Raw genomic sequence first — 23930 nt, 5'->3', positions numbered from 1 at the left:
CAGGCGCCCGCCACGTCGCCCGGCTAGTTTTTTGTATTTTTTTTTTAGTAGAGACGGGGTTTCACCGGGTTAGCCAGGATGGTCTCGATCTCCTGACCTCGTGATCCGCCCGTCTCGGCCTCCCAAAGTGCTGGGATTACAGGCTTGAGCCACCGCGCCCGGCCTGTTTCATGTTTCTCAAACCCAAAAGTGAAATAATAAAAACTTATCAAAACAATACTCTCTCTAAGGTAACCAGGACTTTGCAGTTCCAAATTTAACAACCAATTATCAGCTGGGCACGGTGGCTAAGGCCTGTAATCCTAGCACTTCGGGAGGCCGAGATGAGTGGATCACTTGAGACCAGGAGTTTGGGACCAGCCTAGCCAACATGGTGAAACCCTGTCTCTACCAAAAACACAAAAAATTAGCTGGGCATGGTGGTGCATGCCTGTAATCTCAGCTACTCGAGAGGCTGAGGCACAAGAGAATCTCTGGGAGGTGAAGGTTGCAGTGAGCTGAGACTGCTCTCCTGGAATATATAGCCTGGCAACAGAGTGAGACTCTATCTCAAAAGAGAACCAATTATCATTCGTCGATCTCAATACAGTACTTGACTGACGCTGCTGACCACCCACCCTTCTTCTTAGCTCTCTTAAGCCCTCTTCTCCTGTATTATCTTCCTTTTCTTCATCTTTTCTTCCCCAACCCAAATTGAAGTAATCTTCATAGATAGTTTTTTTTTTTATCAGTTTCATACTCTCTCTACACTGTTTTCCTTGGAAATGTTTTGACTCCTATGTGAACAATTCTCTCAGTCCTGTCACATGCTGGCTCCTCTCCTGAGCTACCCCACATTTCCAGCCCAAAACCGAACTTACCATCTTTATTCCAAACTGGCACTTCTTTTTGCTCTATTTTTGTTAATAGCCCTTTCATTTTCACAGTTGCCCAAGCAACTTAAGCAATTAAAGAAGCTATCTTTCACTTTTTACTTCTTCGTGCACTCTTACATTTGGCCTATCAACGAACGACCTCTACACCATCTCTAAATGAGATAAGAATCAGATCAGTGACTGCGTTATGCTAATTCCTTTAAAAACTACCCACATCTAATACTAGACCGTATGCACTCTGCCTAGAAGAGACACACACACTCCAAAAATAAATGCAATTCAACCCAATCAGCATATGTTAAGCTGTATTCTGAATAGTTAAATAAAAGCTGATTCTAAAGGGAAAGTTGACAATGTACCTATTTGACAGGTTGAGTGTTACCTTGATTTTTAAATAATACCTGTTTACTTGGATGGCTGAGTATAATAGAATAGTATTTTAAATTTAAAAAAAAATCACTTAGGAAAGAATTATTGCCAAATCTGAATAATCGTTTTTAAACTGTTTTATATTAAAGCCGTCAGGCCTTCTTAAAGAATGCTTATCCTCAGCCGGGTGCAGTGGCTCATGCCTGTAATCCCAGCACTTTGGGAGGCCGAGGTGGGCAGATCACTTGAGGTCAGGAGTTCAAGACCAGCCTGGCCAACATGGTGAAACTTCGTCTCTACTAAAAACACAAAAAAAATTAGCCAGCCATGTTGGCAGGCACCTGTAGTCCCAGCTACGAAGGAGGCTGAGGCAGGAGAATTGCTTGAACCCAGGAGACGGAGGTTGTGGTAAGCCGAGATCACACCTCTGCACTCCAGCCTGGGCGATAGAGCGAGACTCCATCTCAAAAAAAAAAAAGCCTACCCTCTATTCTGATTATTTATAATCACTGCAAAAACACAAGCTAGAATTACAGTCTCTCATTCCTAGTCCAGTGATTCTAAAAGCATGCTTGGGGGATCCCAGAAGAGGTACCCGAGACCCTTTCAGAAGATCCATATGGTCAAACTATTTTTATAACAATACTAAGATGTTACTTGCTTTGTGCCACTTTCTTCCCCACACCTGTCACTCGTATTTCAGTAGAGTTCCAGACAGTACCTGCTTTTGTAATAGCACACCTGATGGAACACAGAAAGAGATATGAGAATCCAGCCAGATATTAAAAGAATCGCCAAAATAGAAAACAATGACACTCTGGCCGGGTGCAGTGGCTCACACCTGTAATCCCAGCACTTTGGGAGGTTGAGGCAGGTGGATTACCTGAGGTCAGGAGTTTGAGACCAGCCTGGCCAACATGGTGAAACCCTGTCTCTACTAAAAATACAAAAATTAGCTGGGCATGGTGGCGTGCGTCTGCAGTCCCAGCTTCTCAGGAGGCTGAGGCAGGAGAATCACTTGAAGCTGGGAGGTGGAGGTCACAGTGAGCCATTGCATTCCAGCCTGGGTGACAGGAGCAAAACTCTGTCTCAAAAAAAAAAGAAAAAAAAAGAAAACAATGGCAGCCTTCTTACTATTTTTGTTTTGAAAAACTGTTTTTTCATTTAAAAAGTTACTAAAAATGTCATTTATGTTAACATAGTTTATTACTGTCTAAATGAATTAATATATATTAAGATATTTCTTTCTTTTTTTTTTTGAGAAAGGGTCTCTATTGACAAGGCTGGAATGCAGTGGTGGGATCATGGGTCACTGCAGTCTCAACCTCCTGGGGTCAGGTGATCCTCCCACCTCAGCCTCCTGAGTAGCTGGGACTACATGCATGCACCACCAAACCCAGCTAATTTTTGTATTTTTTGTAGAGACGAAGTTTTGCCATTTTGCCCAGGATGGTTCCGAACTCCTGGGCTCAAGCGATCTGCCTGTCTTGGCCTCCCAAAGTGTTAGAACTAAAGGCATGAGTTATCATGCCTAGCCTAAAATATTTCTTTTCTTTTTATGAGATGGAGTCTAGCTCTATCGCCCAGGCTGGAGTGCAGTGGCGTGATCTCGGCTCACTGCAACCTGCACCTCCTGGGTTGCAATTCTCCTGCCTCAGCCTCCCAAGTAACGGGATTACTCTACAGGTGCCCAGAACCACATCTGGCTAATTTTTGTATTTTTAGTAGAGACAGGGTTTCACTATGTTGGCCAGGCTGGTCTCGAACTCCTGATCTCAGGTGATCCTCCCGCCTTGGCCTCCCAAACTGTTGGGATTACAGGCGTGAGCCACTGCACCCAGGCTATATTTCTTAGTTTAAATTTATAATTCAGCAAATACTGATACATATAATTGACATAAATAAAAGTTGCTTAAGGGCCTCAATATTTTAAAGAGCAAAGGAGTCCTGAAATAAGATTGCCATTTAAAACACAGTACATCCAGTTAAATTTAAATTTCAGATAAACAGAGTATGTCCCAAACATTACATCATGGAGCACACTTACACTGAAAAAAGTTATTCAATGTTTATATGAAATTCAAATTTAACTGGTGCTTCCTCCCCTAGCCCCCTAACCTAAATCTGGCAACTCTATCTGATACAAAATGTTTATCCTAGGCATCCCAGATGAAACTGCTGTTCTAGTCCAAATAAAAACAGCATTCCACTTTCTTTTTTTTTTTTTTTTTGAGATGGAGTCTCGCTCTGTCGCCCAGGCTGGAGTGCAGTGGCCGGATCTCAGCTCACTGCAAGCTCCGCCTCCCAAGTTCACGCCATTCTCCTGCCTCAGCCTCCCGAGCAGCTGGGACTACAGGCGCCCGCCACCTTGCCCGGCTAGTTTTTTGTATTTTTTAGTAGAGACGGGGTTTCACCGTGTTAGCCAGGATGGTCTCGATCTCCTGACCTCGTGATCCGCCCATCTCGGCCTCCCAAAGTGCTGGGATTACAGGCTTGAGCCACCGCGCCTGGCCAGCATTCCACTTTCTAGATATTTTTCCCCATTTGAGAGAATGGGCCAGTTTAAAAATCTGCATGCAATTAAATTAACTCAAAAAAAAGGTCCTCTAGGAAGAAAAATATCCACTAGACATTATCCAACATAACAGAGCACGGAAACTTTTCCAAAGTGGGGAACAGAAAGATTGCAGAGCTAGTAATTACTCAAGACGAGAAATGAAAGTATTGGCTTTTGGAAAAGCATAGGTCAATAACTTGGGGGGTGGTGGTGTTTAATTCATTTGTGCAAACAAATTTACTAGGATATCACTCCTGAGGATAAAGGAAAGCAGCAACATGCTGAATGAGTAAAATGCAGTTAACAAGTTTTAAATGCAAAAGAAGGCTGGGTGGAGTGGTTCATGCCTGTAATCCCAGCACTTTGGGAGGCCGAGGCGGGTGGATCACCTGAGGTCAAGACTTCGAGACCAGCCTGGCCAAAATGGTGAGACCCCATCTCTACTAAAAATACAAAAATTAGCCGAACGTGGTGGCTGGTGCCTGTAGCCCAGCTACTCGGCAGACTGAGGCAGGAGAATCATTTGAACCAGGGAGGCAGAGGTTGCAGTGAGCCAAGATCATGCCACTGCACTCCGGCCTGGGTGACAAAGCAAGACTCCGTCTCAAAACAAAATAAATAAATAGAAAAGAAAAGAAAAAAAAAAAAAAACTCTTAACAAGTCTCTCCCATTCATTTTATGTACATATGAACATTGTGAAAGTGATAATGGCCACCACCTCTCATCATAAAGAGAAAGAGATAAAACCATTCTCTGTATCAGCTAAATGAGAAAACACTACTAGATTTACGTAAAGAGGACTGCCCTCAGTCCTAGGTGCCAAGTGCCCCCTACAGAACAAGGAATCGGGGCACCCTTTCCCTAGAGCTGCAAGGTCCAGTATAATACCACAAGTGCCAGGCAGCACTGAGCGCCTGAAATGGGACTAGTCCAAATGGAGATGTTCTTGAAATACAAAATACAGAGTAGATTTCAAAGACTGAGTACAAAAAAGAAGAATGTAAACTATCTCATTAACTTTTTAGAACTGATAACAACTGACACATTGGCTTCAATGAGGATACATTATTGAAATTACATGTGGCTCATATTATATTCCCATTGGAGAAGTGCCCTCTCCATACTAAGAGTAAGCAGGAGACTGGAATTCCTTACCCTGCATACCAACCTTGCCTCTAGAGCTTGTGTGGGTTCTTCCCTGGGTTCATCCTCCCACCAGTGTGTGCACCCATGTGCCCTAGCATGGGCAGAGGTTGGACATATGGGTTGCAGTGTCCACACCCCTGTTATGGTGAGGAACGGAGCTGGAGGAGGGAAGAGAAGAGGTGGGGTCCCTGGCCCAGCTCTGCACATGTTATCACATTCAGTGCAGAATCCCTGGGAGTCTGAGGATTCTAAATTGGAATCTGTGCTTCCAGGACATTATTTTTATATTTGACAAGGTAGGGGGAGAGAACATATTTTATTTAACAGTTTCTTAGCTTGGTTATAACTTAAATATTCAGATATATGGTATGTGGCTCTCCATTTATACTTTTACCCTAGACCTATAAATTTTAAGAGCTGATTCTGACTTAAAAGTATCCTCAAAGTCTTGCTCCTTCTCACTACATTCTCCACCCCCTTTGCATTCCTCACTGTGCAGCCAATCCCCCAAACTCTTCCCAGAGAAGGACATGGTATTCAGCAGAGACTTATCAAATAAAGCATAGATTGTTTCTGAGAACTTAAGTTCTTGATCAGAACGTATCAACCAACATCAACTAGTGGTAAGTACCCCTTAGCCTTTTTAGAGTTCCACTTTTCCTTTCTAGATGTGGAAAGCAGTCAGATTATAGGACATTTGAAGATCCAAATACCCTTTCAGGGAAAGACAGAGGGGAGGTCCACAGAGAATTCACTTCCCTCGAGTATCTGAAATGACTGAAACACATACTTGGAAGCAATGTTTAAGTTATGAGAGATAAGAGATCAAAAGGGTGAATGGATGACCTTTCCTCACTTTACCTTCATTTAAAAAGAATGAAAAGGAGACAGCCAGGTGACAGCACCCTAGTATACAGGAAAAGTCTAGCAATCTCTGTCTCTGTAACAAAATATAAGACTTTCAGATCTGCCATAATAGGTAAGCCAGGTATTTTTATTAATTAATTCATTCATTATTTTGAGACAGGGTCCACTGTGTCAGCCAGGCTGGAGTGCAGTGGTGTGATAATGGCTCACTGCAGTCTTGACTTCCCAGACTCCAGCAATCTCACTTCAGCCTCACAAGTAGGTGGGACCACAGGTGTGCACCACCACATCCAGCTAATTTTTGTATTTTTGGTAAAGACAGGATTTCTCCATGTTTCCCAGGCTGGTCTCAAAGGCCTGAGCTCAAGCAGTCTACCTGCCTCAGCCTACCAAAGTGCTGGGATTACAGGTGTTAGCAACCACGCTTGGCCAGGTAAGCCAGATAAATGATGAAATGCACACAGACCCAGATTCCAAGATAAAATTGACTGGTTTTAGAAAGAATATATATACACACACACACACACACACACACACACACACACACGCACATACACATTTTGTGAAATATTTTAAATAATTTTATTTTAAACTAATATTTCAGTGCTACCATTGCATTCAATGAGGCTACAGATATTTCTTCATAACTGTTCAACGTAGGTGAGTGGAAGAGAATCAGAGCATCACAGAATTTAAGATTACTAAAAAATATTTTAATGATGATTGTACTAACTAGGGTGGTCAGTTTATAATCATAGCCAGGGACAATTCTACTTGATGTTTTAAAAGGACAAGAAACTTGTGGCTTTTAAAAAACATCATGCCTGTAATCCCAGCATTTGGGGAGGCAAACAAAGGAGGGAGGACTGTTTGAGCCCAGGAGTCCAAGACTAGCCTGGGCAACACAGGGAGATCCCATCTCTAAAAAAGGTAAAATAAAATTAGCCAGGCAGGGTGGTATGTGCCTGTGGTCCCAGCTACTTGGGAGGCTGAGGAGGGAGGATGGCTTGAGCCCAGAGGTTGAGGCTGCAGTGAGCTGTGACTGTGCCACAGCACTCCAGCCTATGCAACAGAGTGAGACTCTACCTAAAAAAAGAAAAAATAGGCCGGGTGCGGTGGCTCACGCCTGTAATCCCAGCACTTTGGGAGGCTGAGGCAGGCAGATCACGAGGTCAGGAGATCGAGACCATCCTGCCTAACATGGTGAAACCCCATCTCTACTAAAAAAATAACAGAAAATTAGCCGGGCATGGTGGCAGGCACCTGTGGTCCCAGCTACTCAGGAGGCTGAGGCAGGAGAATGGTGTGAACCCAGGAGACGGAGCTAGTAGTAAGCCGAGATGTGCCACTGCACTCCAGCCTGGGCGACAGAGCGAGACTCCATCTAAAAAAAAAAAAAAAAAAAAAAAAAAATATATATATATATATATATAAAATAAGAAAAAATAAAAATAAAAACAAAAAGAAAATCTCCATGTTGAAACTTAATCCCCAATGTGATAAGAGATAGGGTCTTTAGGAGGTAATTAGGTTATGAGGGTCTGTCCTTACAATTGGGATTAGTGCTCCTGTAAAATAAATTGAAGCGAGCTGCCTTGCCCCTTCAGCCACGTGAAGACACAAGGAGAAAGTTGCATCCTTGAAGCACAGAATGAGTCCTCACCAGACACCAAACCTGCTGGTGCCTTGATCTTGGACTTCACAGCCTCTAGAACTGTAAGTAATAAATTTCTGTTGTTTATAAATTATCCATTCTGAGGTAAATTGTTATAGCAGTCCAAACAGATTAAAGCAGTGGATATATCTTTCTTTTTTCTCATGTGTTACTGAAAAATGAGAATAGAAGGGGCCTTTGAAGTCATTTTCTTTAATTTTCCAAGCTCATAGGTTAAAAAAAAAAAAAAGCACACAGAAACTGTATGACTACTGCATGCAATTATGAATCTACTGCCTTTTGATGTCATTACAATTTTTCATTTCTCCTCCTGCTCTTTTGTTAAAGTTTATTAAAGAGTTTAATATAAATAAATATCTATCACTCATAATTCTAAGCCACAGGTCAAAGAATGGCCTCAGGACAGCACTGTCTTACCATTCTCATTTTCCCCTACCAAGAGTAGCATTATCAGTAATGGAGGACAGTGAATATTCTGAACACTGTATTTACATTCAAACCAATTCAAGCACAGCTCAGTGCTCCCAAACTACTCAACAACCTGAAAAGACTGACTTCACTTTCCAGGACAAGCAGTATGTTTTAAAGAAAGAAATATAACTCATGTTCATTTGTTCTACAATATAGAGTTCACACTACAGAAAAGAAGTTAACATTTATGCAGCACATAATCAAGAGTAATATTAATGATTAAAATGAAGTTACTTCAGTCACAGTATTATATTTAGCAAATAGCAATGAGCATCACTCAGGTCTGACTTCAAAGGCACACTTTTAGTTATTGATACCAAATATCACAGAAAAGCACAATCAACTAAGTATACTTGATAGAGACAGAAAACTATAATTGTAGTATGTCTGGAAACAAACCTGAAGTCTCTTTCAAACTAGGTATCCTAAGTGCCCTATAACAAAGTGCAAAGGCCGGTGCCATGCAAACTCCAGCACTTTGGGAAGCTGAGGCAGGAGGACCACTTGAGGCCAGGAGCTCAAGACCAGAGTGGGCAACACAGCGAGATCCCATCTCTACTAAAAAAATTTTAAGTTAGTTGGGTGTGGTGATGTACACCTGTAATCCTAGCTACTCGGTTAGATCACTTGAGCCAAGGAGCCTGAGGCAGTAATAAGCTGTGATCGTGCCACTGTGATCCAGCTGGGGCCACAGAGCAAGACCCTGTCTCTAAAATAAACAAATTAAACAAACAAACAATGTGCATGACTGTTTGCCAAGGGTGGGGCCCTCAAGTGACAAAAGGTCAAAGTGGGGACAGGGAAGAGATGGTAGAATTAAGCTGATACTATCACTATTACATTACTGACTGCTTTAATTTGTACTTCCTACTATATTTACATTATAAAATGAAAGTACAGTAACAATGACACTGTACATTTAGACACAAAATATGCTAAACTATCTAGGGGTGTGATCTACTAGTGTTCCTACCTTTTCCTTCCTTTCTCCAACTTCATAGCCATGACTAATCAATGGCAGAGCCAGAACAGCAAACCTTCAAACTGCTATTGAGAGAATAGAGCAATCGGTTCCGTCCCTGTATTTTCTTAGTTTCCCTTTTAATCTAGACAACAGTAGACCATGTAAATGTATCACTGTCTACACTTGACTTTCAATGGAATTTTCCCCCAGTTACTAAATTTTGAGGTGTAATCTTCCAAGCTACTCCCTTAAGCAAATTATTTAACTCTATAAAAGGGAAGAGTGTTTAGTTTCTTAATCAGAAAAGTTTAAATGCACCAAATTCATGCATCCAACTTCCCTACCTTTATTAGGTAAATATAAAGTTTTTGTTTTGTTTTTGAGACGGAGTCTCACTCTGTCACCCATGCTGGAATGCAGTGGTGCTATCTCAGCTCACTGCAACCTCCACCTCCCAGGTTCAAGCAATTCTTCTGCCTCAGTCTCCCGAGTAGCTGGGACTACCAGTGCCTGCCACCACGCCCAGCTAATTTTTGTATTTTTAGTAGAGACAGAGTTTCACCATTTTGGCCAGGCTGGTCTCGAACTCCTGACATTGTGATCCACCCACTTTGGACTCCCAAAGTGCTGGGATTACAGGCATGAGTCACCACACCCAGCCAATATAAAGGTTTTTAAAACAAGTAAACCATGGTTCAACAAGCTTATTTGATTCTGGCCTCTAAAAAACTAGTTGGGAGTCAATGCTCATTAGAAAATGAAGTGGAGCCATTTTTATCCAAGGGCAGGAAAGAAAAAAAAAAGCGCCAATGTTTTACAGTATCAAAGTTGAAAGAAATAAACAAATATACAAAAATGCTACCAATCCTCACATACTTCCTCCTTCTGGGCTTGTTTTGTCATAAGATGTACTTAATCTTTCATTTTCTTAACATGTATTCAATCTATCTATACTCAAAAATGTACGTACAAAGCTATTTTTGCATGTAAGCTACAGGGAATGGCTATATATGCTTGTACATATTTAGGAAATAAAATCAAATAAACAGCATGATGACTATTTGGAGACACAGTATTAATTAGCTTTAGATATATCTAAGTCTTGAGTAATTTTTCTTCCAGGAACTAGGGATAGATACAATACACTTGAAAACTTGACTAAAGTAACAGTATGATGGAGGTAGTTGTACTTTTAAACCTATTCCAAATGTGCTCAAAATGGGTGTCACAAGTAACACCCAGGAAGAGAAAACCATACTTGTTTTAGTCAGTGATTCTAATAGAGAGAAATCAATATTATTCACCACAAATGGGTCAATTAAAAAGACTCCCTAAGTAAATAAATTTCCATTTCACAGTAACAGATCGTGTTTAACTTGTTTTTTCCTCTGTGGGGCACATGCTAGCCCACTTTGGAAATTATGAGGCTTCAGTATTAAACAATGAAGATGCTGCTCAATGGCTGGACTTGTAAGTCTCGCTCTGGGCCTGTCCCCTACTTTGCATCAATTATGAAAAGCAGGATCCCTAATGGCTTTGAGTGGCTCTGCCTTAGTAGGGAGTTGCCAGGCTGTCAGTGCTCTGTAAGACTCACTATATTTTCTTTTAAGAGAAAGATTTTATTTGATTACCAAAACAAGAATGCTCTTTTTAACAAGATGAGTCAAACTACAGAAGCATATAAAGAAAAAGTTAACAGTCTCTCCCACTTCATTTCAAATCCCACCCTCCTGAGATAAGCAGTGTCAACAGTTCGGTCTATATCCTTCCAAAGCTTTTCCTCCTTACAGCTGCATAAATAGGAGATAGCCCCCTCCACATATTTTTGAATGAGATTATACCACATATATTTTTTCTACAAATTGTTTACTCACCCAGTACAAACAAATCATCTTACTGAGTCAGTACATAAAAACCAACTTAATCTTTTTGACAGCTGCATAATACAAAGAGTACAAATGTACCATAATTTATTCCGTTCGTCCACTGATTGACATTAGGAGTACTCCTACTTTTTCTGCTGTTACAATTCTGCAAGAAACATCCACTCATGTATCTGGTTGTGCATCAATAATTTTACTTTACAGTACTTATAGGTGCCTAATAGGCCTTATCCTTAATTCTGAAATCCAAGAGATTCTGAACATTGAAAGATTTTTAATTGACTCATGTGGTGGCAAAAGCTGATCTGAACTGATATGAGTATCATTTGATCTCTCTAGAAACATGAATGTGTCTACTTACGGGCTGCTCTCTCAAACCCTGCTGGAGGTGTCACATAATGTACAGTATATGTACCATGTTATCTCCATTTAATCTGAAAACACAACTGTCCTCAAGAGTTTTGATAAGGGACTGTGAACCTATACTTCTAAAAGTATAACTGATGGCATCAAGAGTATGTAAAGTTTAAATATGTACTACAAAACTACAAAAAAAAGTTACAGAAATTCATACTCCCATTCAGTCATGTAAGAAAGGGTCCCTTTCCCCATGCTAGCACTTAATGTTAGCATCTTTTCAACCATTGCCAATCTAACGGGCAAAAATTACATAGGTCATTTCAATTTTTATTTTTCAGTAAAGTTGAGTTGCTTTTTGCAAAGAAGAAAATGGTAGTTGCAAATCTTCTTTGAGATACACATTAATATCCTTTGCCCACTTTTCTATTGGACTTCTCACCTGCCACTTAGTTTGCAGGCATTCCCTGAATACCACCTGCCGTGTACTGTCAAATGCTACAAACACGCCCTGCCAACCTGCTGTCTGGTGTTTCCCACTCTGTTCATGGTGACTTTTGGCACACTTTTTTTTTTAATTTTTATTTGCTCAAATTTGGCAATCTTTTCCTTTATGGGATCTCTGTTTTTAATTTTGCTCGAGAAGGTCCTCTTATTCTATCCAAAGTGGTACAAATGTTCTCTTAACGTTTCCTTCTAACATGTAGATATATTTTATTTTTTACATTTGGATCCTAATTCCAACTGACATGTTTTATAAGAAATGTCAGGTGGAGGGCCAACTATTTTCTTTCTGGTAGCTATGTTACCAACATTTATTAAATAAGTCATTCTTTCTTTCTTTTTTTTTTTTTTTTTTGAGATGTGGTCTTGCTCTCTCAAAAATAAATAAATACATAAACAGATAAAATCAACCTTATCCATTCAATTAAAATAAATTTTATATACTAGGGGAAGGGAGAACAAAAAGAGAAAGCTTAATGCTTTTCCAATAAAATAGAAAAGCTTGGGTAAAAATGAATTACACTTAAACGTTATGTTTCTCTACTTTTTTCCAAAAGAATTTATAAAACCAAGCACAAGTTGTTGTTCTTAAGAGCACACCTTGTGGTTTTGAGACCATTAAGTTTGACAGAGTAACTTTTCTTTTTCATCTTTAGAAGAAATAATCTTGGGAAGTGTATCAAAGTGCTTTTAAAAATGTGTATTGAATATATTTGCTCTTTAGAAACAACAGTTAAATGAACGAATGAGAGACAGAGACCCCCAGTAAGCAACTTCCTTTCCCATGAACTCCTCAAATTCCGATTCCTTTCGTGTGCTGCTTCTTTGGCTTGGTAAGTTTGTCCTACAGCCATGTTTTAATATTCTTGCCCCATCTAACTATGATATAGGGCAACCTGTATGTGAAATAATAGTCACATAAGGAAGCCAAATAATTTCTAAAACACATGAGAGAGGCTGTCTCTCCTGGATAAGGAAAGGAAGGAATACCTTTTGCTCCATGTTCTTCTTGGACTCATCTGTGGCGGCACTGGCATGAGAAACATTTGACCCATTGTGCCTGCTTCAGAATTGCTGGGAACACCCACCCTTCAGAAGGCGTGACTCAACTCCTTTTGGCTTTCACACTGTTGTCCACACCCCCATACTTATTGGCCTGTAACTGAACTCTTCTCAGTTTCTTGGTGCAGTGCTTTTCCTGTCGTCCCAATAAGACTTCTAAAATGAATCCACATGAACTTACCCGGTACAAGTAAAACAAACATATCACCTTTTCATATAACTAGAAAACAAAAATAAGCACACGCATATTTTACTTAGGTAAAAATTAAAATTTACAGTCATGAAAGAATTTGTAATTTTCTTAAGAACTGCTACAGATGTTGAAAATCAGAATAAATATTACCAAAGCTAAAACTCATAGACATAATTTTTCAAAAGTAATAAAGAACTAGAGAATTCTCACTGTTGACAATAATTGCCATGGACATTTTGCTGTAAAGGCAAATTAAAGCATTCCCTAAAGAGAAAAATTCTTTAATTAAAAAAAAAAACCTTTATTATTTATTTTTTAAAGTGATGAGGTGTCACTGTCACCCAGGCTAGAGTGCAGTGGTGTGATCATAGCTCACTGCAGCCTTGACCTTCTTGGCTCAAGCAATTCCCATGCATCAGTGTCCACAGTACATGGGACTACTACACCCAGCCCTAAAGAGAAAACTTTTCTTAATTCTTGTTTTGAAATGATTCAAACAAACAACAAAAAAATAAAAATTAAAGAAAGTCAAACAAGAGGTACTTACTGGTTACTATGTGCCAAACCTTAGGCTGGGTTAATCCTATGGATACAATAACAAACAAGGCACAGTTCCTGCCTGTGGTGGAGAGGGAGGTATGCAATGGCAGGCTCCATGAGTCCAGTAAGTCAATTACATAGAGAACCACTCTAGATCATCAGATGGTAATTATGTGAAAACAGCAGCCACTAGATCTATAGTAAGCCTGTACTAACTAAATTCAGGAAAACAATGAGTCATAAGCTGCATAAATTTGTCATTTTGATTCTTTTGTAAATTAGCAATATAAGAATCAAAAACCAAGAAATATGTTATCACATTACACTTAAACATCTCTGTTTTGAGATGGTTTCTTTACTCAATTTATCCATGACTACATTTTTTTTTCATTTTCTCACCAACGTATCTGCCCACAGTAAGCCCATTAATTGCCAATGATATTCAAGATATGTTTAATATTAACCACCACACTAGTAGGACAAATAAAAATATTAAAAGAACAAAACAAAACAAAACAATTCCTTAAAAAGGCAGAAAATGGATCACTATTTCTGCTCCTCTTCTCAAACCAAAGGAGAGAAGATTCACAAGTATACTTGGATAAAATCCCACTCAAGTCACACAAAGATATATAAAAAGGAAAACCAAATAGCATCTATATCAAGGATATTGGATTACCAAACAAATGAGAAAGTGAACATAAGCAAAAGTGAGAATAATTAGGCCATGAAAACGTGCTTAGACAGTAGCCTAAACACCATATAACAAACAGGCTAAGCATACCTGATAGCTAAATAGAAAAGAAAAAAAAATACAAAAATTCTTAACACCCAAAAGTTTCCCAGGTATAATAAAAGTCTGGTGCTAGGGTTGAACCACTATTTACTAAACATTTCTTGAGTTCCTACTATGCACAAAGGTGCTGGAAGTATACAAATGTGAATTAGACATGGTTTTCACCCTCCAGGAACTTGAAACAATTTGAGAACAAAGCTCTTATAAAATAAAGCAGAAGATGAAAACTGAAAACTTACTGGCGGCAGTGGTGGGGGTAGGGGTAAGAAGCACCGTAAGTGTTTACAAAGGTGAAAACTTTTACCTAAGGAAAATGAGTAAGAATTCAACAGACAGAGGGGGACTGGAAGACAGACCATTTAAAAAGAATCGTACGATATGGCTGTTTCTCAAACTTTAGCATGCACTGTTATAATGCAGATCCCTGGGCCCCATCACTGTAAGTTCTGATTCAGGTCTGGGATGAAAAACAGGCATCTGTGTTTCCAGTTATCTTAGTCTATTTTGTATTGCTATAACAGAATACCAGCTGGGCACGGTGGCTCACGCCTGTAATCCCAGTACTTTGGGAGGCCAAGGCAGGCAGATCACAAGGTCAGGAGATCAAGACCATCCTGACTAACATGGTGAAACCTCGTCTCTATTAAAAATACAAACAATTAGCCAGGCATGGTGGCACGCGCCTGTGATCCCAGCTACTCAGGAGGCCAAGGCAGGAGAATTGCTTAAACCCAGGAAGCAGAGGTTGCAGTGAGCCAAGATCATGCCACTGCACTCCAGCCTGGGCGACAGAGTAAGACTCCGTCTCAAAAAGAAAACAAAAAAACACACACAAAACCAGAATACCATTGACTGGGTAATTTATAAAGGAAAAAATGGATTTCTCACAGTTCTGAAGGTTGGGAAGTCCAATTTCAAGATGCTGGCATCTGTTGAGGGCCTTCTTGCTGTGTCATCCCATGGCAGAAGAGCAGAAAGAGCAAGAGAGCAAACTCACAGCCTCAGGCCCTTTGATAATGGGGATTAATACATTCATGAGGGTAGAGCCCTCATGGCCTAATCATCTCTTGAAAGTCCCACCTCTTAACACTGTTGTATGGGGGATTAAGTTTCCAACACATTAACTTTGGAGGACACATTCAAACCATAGCACCAATAAACATTACAGGTGATTCTGACGTAGGCATTTCATGAATCATTTTGTGAAACACTGATTTGGAAAGCAAAAACTACAAGGTAATTGGGAAACATTAAGTAGACCAAATTATTAAGGAGAACGAAGCCCTGTGGTTGTAAAGAATGCTTAAAGTCACAGAGCACGTCAAGAAGACACTGGTATTTGCCTATGAAAAACTTTGCACTGAATGAAATAATACATCTGAACATGCACATATTCATCACATGTATCAGAAAACATCTCCCCTTTGTTGCACTTCTAGACACACACACACACACACACACACAACACACATACACAATATGTGGAATGTAAATATGCATTCTGACAAAGTTTAAAATTAGGGGGAAAAAAACAACTATTTAGAAAGTCAGCCTTTCCCCAAGGTTTTCTTATTAATTATACGTCCAAAAGACATCACCAGGGAGGAATGGGTGTGCCCTGCTTTTACGGATGTCACTGTCAAATATCCTGCCAGCTCTGGTGTCATCATCCTCACCACTCCAGAGAAATGACAAGAGGAATGTGACTCCTCCCATTCAAAGCTCCATTAGTTTACAGCATGGTAAGTGACATCAAAATTACAGCCACTAAAGAAAAACAGAAATTTTCATGAGTCTTTAGTTTTCAAAACTGATATGCTTGTGTTGTCTGAATGAGCTCCAGAGTTAGATGTGTTTATTTGACATGAAGTAGCAGAGAGAGGGAGGAGAGGAGTATTGGTCTCCATCAGCATTCTCATACTGGCAATAGTTCTGAAGAATTATTTCAGAAGTCATCAGCAAAGATGTTAGTTATGTTCCCAAGTCCCAAGTTACGATGACGCTTCACCATTAACAAAATAAGCACCAGTTTGGCCCTCCTACTCTATACTTATTACTATCCGCTTGGAGCTGTGCAGAGTAAAGTTGATTACCACTCAGAATAGCAAATATCTACTAATACAGTGTTGGCATTAAACTCTTGCAGTTAAGTTAAAGCTCAGAGAATACAGCAAAGAGCTCAACAGAGCTCAAAGAATGGAAGTGGACAGAATACAATAACTGAATTGGAATCAAGCCAAGGTTTTTGAAGATACCAGCCTCTCTCCCTTCTATTTAAGTGGGAATAAATGTTAAAGAACATGTTAAACTACCCCAAAAAGTCAACAGGGCAAATTGTAATTTAATATAGCCTGGCTGATATTTTATTTCTGAGCTCCCTATTCAAAATGTGCTACATGAGGGAGTATGAAAATGGACCATTATCGCCATAAATTAGGTTGGCAGCATTAGGCAAGAAGAGAATCAAAGGTTATATACAATCACGGAGCCCCAAGCACCACCTGACAGCTCTGCTTTGATCAAATTCTTTGGGAAGGAAAATGGGAATCTTGTGAAATGAAAGCTTCCCAAGAGGATCACAATTCCATCTGAAAAGCAAAGCTGTATAAGAAAGGAACTTCCAGTTCTGGGAACAGTTAACTGACAAAAAGACATTCCATACATTCCATGAAATTCCTTAAACATTTGGCAAGCCTCATGGAACCCTGGTAGTGGAAATTCTTTCCCAAGGTTATCTCTAACCCTAGCACAAATGAGCAGCATTTGTGCTGTTTTTCTTTTACATAGGCTTTACTCTTTCCTCAGCAGTCTGCAGCTGGCTTGCCTTTAACATTTTTTATATAGCAGAGTGCCTTCAAATAAGCTGAAATTGTTCTAAGTGCTGCTGTTTAAATCGATCAAATGAACTGCAAAAATGTTTTAGCATGCCACTCTTTTCACTATGCTAATGAATTATCACTATTTCCATTAAAAGAAGTTTTCATGAATTATGGATAAAAACAAAAACTAAAATCTTTCAATAAAACCTGGAAATGTGGGCTTTTGGTAATGATAAGTAATTAGCATTAATCACTTTACATCTGGAATGCCAGCATCCCCAAAAGAGCAGAAGAGCAGAATAGGAAATAAGGTCATTTGTTTTCTACTCCAAGGGGACTAAAAATGTAGAATTTGAGCTTTCTAAGAAGAAAGGTACTTGATAAATGCCATGCATAATTAGGAGTTTCTCATTGCTCATTTCTTCATACTTTCATTCTATTATGTCCACATCCTTGCACGACCAACTCCATTCACTCCCTCTTTCTCTCATGAGAGGACCTGTCCCTCCATCTCTCCATTTTCAGCTAAACCAAATTTCACATCTAATCAGAGCTCAAATCACGTCTTTCCTCCAAGTGTTGAATTCACTCCCCTCTTGAACCAAGTAATCTTTACTTGTTTCAGGTGACAACATACTCAATTTATACCACAGCTTCTAAGACACAATCACACATTCCTAAGTTCCCTGAAATTGATGTGTAGGTGCCATATAATGCAATGTGGTTGATCAACCATCATTTTAAGTGACTGATGTCCCCTTAAAATAGTCACCTTGAATACTAAATACAAGAAATGGTTCCACTGCTCAAAGCATTTCTAAATGTTCTCTTCCTAAAGTTTTATGATCACATTATTTTGATTAGCCTTGGTGGTGGGAAAACCAACAATTCAGTTCAGTAAGTATTTATTAAGGACTTTATAAGTAGATGGCAATTTTAGAAATTTTTAGATGTTTATTATAAAAGGATTGATAAGTACAAAACATATAAAGAAAGTGAACAATTCAGAAGAGGAAAAGATCACATGGAATTGAGAAGTAACTAAAAGCTTCAAGGAAAAAATACCATTACAAATACACTTTGAAGGGTGGGGCAGGAGTCGCTAGGTTGAGTCTGGTTTGGCAGGTGAGGTCAAAGGTAAAAGTTGGGGCACATTCTTGCAAGATGAGTGGTAAGAGAATGTGAAGTGAGTTTAGAAAATGGTGAAATAGACCATAGATATTTTTTTAGAAGTCCAATTTCATACGGTCTATTTTAAAACTAGTATCTCCTTTTCCAACTTCAAATCCTTTCTTACAAACATTTTTCTGTGTAAGGTTTTCTGAATCATCTCACTGTGCACATTGTCTTCTCATCATACTTTCAACCAAAGAGAAATACAATGATAAATTACCAATCTCACTTCCTTCTAAAAGTTGCTACAGGCCGGGCACAGTGGCTCACGCCTGTAATCCCAGCACTTTGGGAGGCTGAGGCAGGCAGATCATCTGAAGTCAGGAGTTCAAGACCAGCCTGGCCAACATGGTGAAACCTCGTCTTTACTAAAAATACAAAAATTAGCTGGGTGTGGTGGCGGGCACCTGTAATCCCAGCTACTCGGGAGGCTGAGGCAGGAGAATCACTTGAACTCACGAGGCACAGGTTACAGTGAGCTGAGATCAAGCCACTGCATTCCAACCTGTGGGGGAGGATAGAGTGAGACTCCATCTCAAAAAACAAAAAAAGTTGCTACAAATCCCTTTTGCAAAGAAGTTGCTACAAATCCCTTTTGCGAAGAATACATATAATTGCATGAATAAAGACAATTCCGTCACCATTCACTCAAGTGTGTCCAACATCATTCACTCAAGTGGGCATTCATTTATGGAGTATGTATTTAATGTTCACCCAGCAACAGTAATGACCTCTGAGGGGGACTTGATTCCTGCCCTCTCAGAACGCAAAGCCAAGCAGAGCACACACGATAAATATAGAAAACAAAGGTGATAAAAGTTAAGGCCATACTGTATTCCCATGCGTCACAGTATCTTTACAAAAACAGGCTTAACTATTACACAGAATTTTATAAAACTGTCAGGGCACAATAGTAACACACAATGGCGAAATTCAATATCCAAAGGAGAATGTTAAGAAAACAAAAACACTGGTGGTACTTTTCTTGTTTGTTTTTGCCTTTTTTCGTATCATATATGATAAAAATCACATTAAGAATTCTACAGTCCATATGCGATGCCTCATACCTATAATCCCAGCACTTTGGGAGGCCAAAGCGGGCAGATCATAAGGTCAGGAGACCGAAACCATCCTGGCTGACACGGTGAAACTCCATCTATACTAAAAATCAAAAAATTAGCCAGAAGTGGTGGCACGCACCTATACTCCCAGCTACTCAAGAGGCTGAGGCATGAGAATCGCTTGAACCTGGGAGGCGGAGGTTGCAGTGAGCTGAGATGGCGCCACTGTACTCCAGTCCGAGAGGCAGAGCGAGACTCCGTCTCAAAAAATAATAATAATAATAATTCTACAGATATATAGCAGGTCCTCGAACAATGTCATTTCATTCAATGTCATTTAGCTATAATGTTAATGAGGAAAAAAATCAATTCCTGGTGAGGACCACTGTCTTTGTGAAGTTTGCCCATTCTCCTCTGTCTGTGTGGGTTTTCTTGGGGTACTCATTTCCTCCCACATCCCAAAGCTGTGCACATTACGTTCACCAGTGTGTCCACATGGCGAGTGAGAGACAGAGAGAGACAGCTGTGTGTGTGTGTGTGTGTGTGTGTGTGCACCCTGTGACTGGATGCTGTCCTACACAGGGCTGGTTCCTGTCTGGCACTCTTAGCTGCTGGGAGAAGCTCCAGCCACCAGCAACCTGAACTGGAAAACCTGGGTAAATAATTACCCTTTTTGTTTGTTTTTTGAGATGGAGTCTTGCTCTGTCGCTCAGGTTGGAGTGCAGTGGCACAATCTCAGCTCACTGCAACCTGTTTCCCGGGGTCAGGCGATTCTCATGCCTCAGTCTCCCGAATAGCTGGGATTACAGGTGTGCACAACCATGCCCGACTAAGTTTTTGTATTTTTAGTAGAGATAGGGTTTCAACATGTTGGTCAGGCTGGTCTCGAACTCCTGACCTCAGGTAATCCGCCTGCCTCGGCCTCCCAAAGTGCTGGGATTATAGGCATGAGTCACCTCAACCGGCCTATCTTACTTTTTATTTTTTTTGAGACAGAGTTTCGCTCTGATTGTTCAAGCTGGAGTGCAATGGCGTGATCTCAGCTCACCACAAACTCCACCTCCCAGGTTCAAGCGATTCTCCTGTCTCAGCCTCACAAGCTACAGGCATGCACCACCACGCCCAGTTAATTTTTGTATTTTTAGTAGAGACGGGTTTTCACCATGTTGGTCAGGCTGGTCTCGAACTTGTGACCTCGTGATCCGCCCGCGTTGACCTCCCAAAGTACTGGGATTACAAGCATGAGCTACCACGCCTGGCCCTTTACTAATCTTTCTTAAGTATATGGATAGCTCGTATTTACTGCAATGTTTAATACTAAAAGTGTTTCGATGTTTATTTAGTAGTTTCGTGGTGTTGTGACCAGAAATATGCCCTAAGAACTTAACTCTTGTTTATATCAATTAACCTATGGTAAAACTGGTTTCATTACATAAGACATTAAATGAGGAGTTACTGTACATGATTTATCAAGTCATTTAAAATACCAACTTCTACTGAAATTATAGTGCTCTCCCTATAAAAGTAACTCCATTTCTAGAACCAGCTAGGACCTTCTAGCTGTGCTAGTTTTGTTTCTCTATACCAATTTATTTATAAACAGCAAAAGCCAGAAAGCAGATCCATGTGGATCCACTTCCTTTATTAATGGAAGCGATAACCACCAACCATAAAAAAAAATTGAAACATTGTATTTCTATTTATGAAGTAGTTATTTTATATGTTTTCTAGTTTCCACACATAGAATTAAACAATTTAAGTGTATTTTAATTATCACCAATTTGGCAAGTACTTACTAGAACAGAGGCTTCTTTCTTAAACTGGTTGATAGAAATAATTAGTAATTAAAATAGTCTAAGATAAAGACATTTTAGTTGAACTTAAGTGACAAACTTTCCAAGTACCACGGACAAAGTTACTGGAAACACACACACATACATTCACACACACACACACACACACACACACACACACACACACACATTATTACTATCAAACTTTGCTTTTGACTTCATTCTCCTATTCCTTTTTCTAAACATGGCAGGATATCACCATAAAAGAATTCTCTGATCTATCATACCTTAGCAAGGAGTGCAGAATACACTACCCCAAAATATACCACTTTGGCATAAGGATTATATTGAGCCAAACACACTTGAAAAACAGCAAGTGTAAAAAGGAGCGCTCTGACCTCCCCTTTTCTTCCTTTTTTTTTTTTTTTTTTTCTCTCTTTGAGGCAGAGTTTTGCTCTGTCGCCCAGGCTGGAATGCAGTGGCTCAGTCTCAGTTCACTGCATTGAAGCCTCCCGGATTCAAGTGATTCTCCTGCCTCAGCCTCCTGAGTAGCTGGGACTACAGGTGCCCGCCACCACGCCTGGCTAATTTTTGTATTTTTAGCAGTGGCGGGATTTCACCATGTTGGCCAGGCTGGTCTTGAACTCCTGACCTCAAATAATGCACTCACTTCAGCCTCCCAAAGTGCTGGGATTATAGGCGTGAGCCATCACGCCCCACCTAATTTTTTTTTTGAGACTGAGTCTGGCTCTGTCCCCCAGGCTGGAGTGCAGTGGCGCGATCTCCAATCACTGCAACCTCCACCTCCCGGGTTCTAGTGATTCTCCTGCCTCAGCCTCTGGAGTAGCTCGCATTACAGGTGCCCACCACCACACTGGCTAATTTTTGTAGTTTTAGTTGAGACAAGGTTTCACCATGTTGGCCAGGCTGGTTTCAAACTCCTGACCTCAAGTGATTCGCCCAGCTCAGCCTCCCAAGCCGAGATTATAGGCGTGAGCCACTGCACCTGGCCTCTGACCTCCCCTTCTTGAAATCAAGAAACAAAACTCCCTTGTGAAAAATGCCCTCTATGTAGCAGGAGGAAAGCAACATTCTGACCACAAGGGACAGGGAATGGCCGGGCGCAGTGGCTCATGCCTGTAATCCCAGCACTTTGGGAGGCTGAGGCGGGCGCATCACGAGGTCAGGAGATCAAGACCATCCTGGCTAACACAGTGAAACCCCGTCTCTACTAAAAATACAAAAAATTAGCCGGGCGAGGTGGCGGGGGCCTGTAGTCCCAGCTACTCTGAGGCTGAGCCAGGAGAATGGGGTGAACCCGAGAGGCGGAGCTTGCAGTGAGCCGAGATTGCACCACTGCACTCCAGGCTGGGCAACAGAGCGAGACTCTGTCTCAAAAAACAACAAACAAAAAGAACAAAAAAAAAAAAAAAAAAGACAGGGAATGGAGGCTAAGACAATTCTGTACAAACAACATTTGTTAAAATAACTCATCTTTCTTTGATCTCCCCATATATTTTACTTACTTTTCCACAATTTCCTCTGTGTTCAAACTAGTATATAAGCACTTAGATTTTGCCACTTCTTTAGGTCTTCATTTTCCCATGGGGGTTCCTATGTACATGTAAAAATCTGTACACTTTTCTCCCGCTAATGCCTTATGTCCACTTAGTTCTCAGACCCAGGTGGAGGCTTTTAGAGGGCACCGGTAAAGTTTTGCCTCCTCTATATTTACAAACTCTAGGTCCTTCGATGATCCTCCCTACAAATCTTTAATAAATGGTAAATAAATGGCACAGTTATAAGAGCTAGGCCAGGTGCAGCAGCTCATGCCTATGATCCCAGCCCTTTGGGAGGCCGAGGCAGGCAGATCACTTGAGGTGAGGAGTTCAAGACCAACCTGGCCAACATCGTGAAATCCCGTCTGTACTAAAAATACAAAAATCTGGCAGGCATGGTGGCACACACCTGTAATCCCAGCTACTCAGGAGGCTGAGGTAGGAGAATCGCCTAAGCCTGGGAGATGGAGGCTGCAGTGAGCCGAGATCGTGCCACTGTACTCCAGCCTGGGGGAGGTCAGACCGAGACTGTAAAAAAAAAAAAATTTATAAGAGCTAAATTTGGTCAGGCATGGTGGCTCATGCCTGTAATCCCAGCACTTTGGGAGGCTGAGGCAGGCAGATCACCTGAGGTCAGGAGTTGGAGACCAGACTGGCCAACATGGTGAAACTCCATCTTTACTAATAATACAAACATTAGCCCGGGTGTGGTAGTGCATACTTGTAATCCCAGCTACTCAGAAGGCTGAGGCAGGAGAAGTGCTTGAACCCAGGAGGCGGAGGTTGTAGTGAGCCGAGATTGCACCATTGCACTCCAGCCTGGGTGACAAGAGTGACACTCCATCTCAAAAAAAAAAAAAAAACCCAGAGCTAAATTTAAATTTAACAGGGCAGTAAAATGTTCAAACACCATTATAATTTAGTGCGAATAAGTTCATACAGCTTTGCTGTCATATTAAAAACATGAAATCAAGAGGAAAAAATTTATATCCTTTGAATTTAAATCAGCAAAAAGTTGTCTTCACTGACTCTACAAAGAAACTTACCATATTTTATGAAAAATCATTCCCTATTGCAAATAACAATAATCTTAGTATTAAGACTATCTGAGTCATCTAGAGATATAGTTAACATAAATGAAGTACTATCTATGAATAAAAGAATTAAACAATGTATTATAGTTATTGGTGACACATATAATCAGGAAAGAAACCATCAAAACCATCAAAAATTACCCTGAAGTTTGCCTCTCCTCTATATTTTGA

General features: G+C 40.4%; 1 protein-coding gene across 1 annotated transcript in view; it reads right to left on the bottom strand.

The window, feature by feature from the left end:
• PHLPP1 (PH domain and leucine rich repeat protein phosphatase 1) overlaps nt 1–23930 on the bottom strand; it is a 270198-nt gene that overhangs the window by 84935 nt on the left and 161333 nt on the right. The gene's annotated exons all lie outside the window — the stretch shown is intronic.

The sequence above is a fragment of the Trachypithecus francoisi genome, unplaced genomic scaffold (genome assembly GCF_009764315.1).
Source record: "Trachypithecus francoisi isolate TF-2019V2 unplaced genomic scaffold, Tfra_2.0 Contig01474, whole genome shotgun sequence".
In the NCBI taxonomy this organism is placed as follows: domain Eukaryota; kingdom Metazoa; phylum Chordata; class Mammalia; order Primates; family Cercopithecidae; genus Trachypithecus; species Trachypithecus francoisi.
Note: the sequence above shows the minus strand (reverse complement) of the source record. Positions and strands in the feature narration are given on the sequence as shown.